Below are 1,913 nucleotides of genomic sequence, written 5' to 3'. Positions count from 1 at the left end.
TATATATATAAAATATATATGCACACACACATATAAAAACAAATATAAAATTGATATTTGATGTCAACGATTTGTCAACCCGGCTCGATTTATAATCATATCGATGTTATAATTTCGGCGTGAATAGAGCAATATAAACGTAGTTAATTCCACATCATCAACATCAGCATTAGTCGACATATACCACGGAGGGGTGACATGATTGATCGAACAAACGCGCGCCCGGTCTGGTCACGAAGAACACAAATAATTTCGGAGCTTAATATGCAGAATTTGAATTCTTTTAGAGGATTCCAAATGAAATGCAAAATCCGACTGTGCAACCTCCCCTCGATGCACATCAGATAACGTTGATGTAACGATATGAGTGAAATGGAAAAAGATTAATTATAATCGCATTAAATTGTCATTAATAGACTAAGATTTATTTATTAATGGACAGGATATTATAACGCCCACTAATCATATAGTACTCATTTTCCAATCTTTGCAATATATTTTTTTAGTTACCTAATGAGTAAAATGTCTAAAGTCGATGTATAAAACAAGTCGATGTTTAAAATATCGTTAAAAGTTCTTTAAAAAACATATCTTCAAGATTTCACAAAGAATACTGAAAAATATCTTAAAATTGTCTTATACATCGATTTTATCCGTTTATTCGGCAATCTTTCGAAATTAATATCTTGTTAATTATTTTGTAAATTACAAAATGGTAGAGGACTTTCCAAAGTTTTTTATTAGAAATAGCACTGTATGATTAATGGGCGTTATAATGTCCATTAATAAATAAATCCCAATCCATTAATGATAATTTAATGCAATTATAATTAACCTCTTATTTCAAATACATCCTGTATATCTACATTAAGTGACACATTAGGGGAGGGGAGGAGAGGGGGGGATATTTTGTATGTCCGGCCTCGAAATACATCGTTCCTACTTAACTATTATACAAAGACCGATTTGCCGCGAACTTTTTAATTGAAAGTTTAAACTAATGATGGATGGAGTCAGAAATTCGATTAACAGCATATATATATATATATACGATTGAAAAAGAAGTCTTTTGGATCCCTAATAGAATTTAAGAATTAAAGATTTATGAGTCTGAAGTTTAGATATCCACGGATAAGTTCCATGGATGCGTTCAGACTATAATAGAAGCATCAAGTAGCGAGCAGAAAAATCAATCAGCGAGGCGATGCCGGCAGTGGCGTATCTAATACGGGCATTGCCCATCTAAACTTCAGACTCATAAATCTTTAATTCATCATTTGCTGCTCGCTTGATGTTTCTAGTCTGAATGCACCAAAAGTGCATTCGGGAAGACGCTATTAGCGCTATTGTTTCATTCTATCCTTGCTTTACATTTAATGAACAAGGAAAATAGGACGATAGAAGTAGTGCTAATAGTATCTCCCCAAGATGCGCCATTAGAGTCTAGAATTAGAAGGGGGGAAAATGACATGCAAAACGTGTATCTGATTCTCATTTTACATCCTTTGAATTTTTGTACATTTATTTCCTTCTTTACTTTAACTCTATTACAACGAAATATATATATATATATATATATACATGTTGTTATGCTCGGAGAACGAATTCAGACTTCCGCTCAACAATCACACTCGAGAATAAAGAGATACCGTTTTACAAAAGAAAATTCGTTTAATACGAACAAACTTATATTACTGAATGTAATGTTTGAAAATGCCGAAACATCTAAACGTCAAAGACGTGCTCTTCAAACTTTTAATAGCCAGATATTTGAGCTAATCCATTTGGGGTACCGATTATATAATTTTTTTTTTTTAGAGCAGGAATGTGAAAAGTGAAGATTTTTATGTATGTATGTATGTATGTACGCGTACATATATACATATATATATATATATATATATACACAAAAT

The 1,913-nt window shown here is 31.9% G+C and overlaps 1 protein-coding gene across 1 annotated transcript in view; it reads right to left on the bottom strand.

The window, feature by feature from the left end:
- The window catches only part of LOC108687103 (phospholipase B1, membrane-associated-like), a 31,628-nt gene that overhangs the window by 29,219 nt on the left and 496 nt on the right, over nucleotides 1-1,913 (bottom strand). The gene's annotated exons all lie outside the window — the stretch shown is intronic.

The sequence above is a fragment of the Atta colombica genome, unplaced genomic scaffold (genome assembly GCF_001594045.1).
Source record: "Atta colombica isolate Treedump-2 unplaced genomic scaffold, Acol1.0 scaffold200, whole genome shotgun sequence".
NCBI classification, from domain to species: Eukaryota; Metazoa; Arthropoda; class Insecta; order Hymenoptera; family Formicidae; genus Atta; species Atta colombica.
Note: the sequence above shows the minus strand (reverse complement) of the source record. Positions and strands in the feature narration are given on the sequence as shown.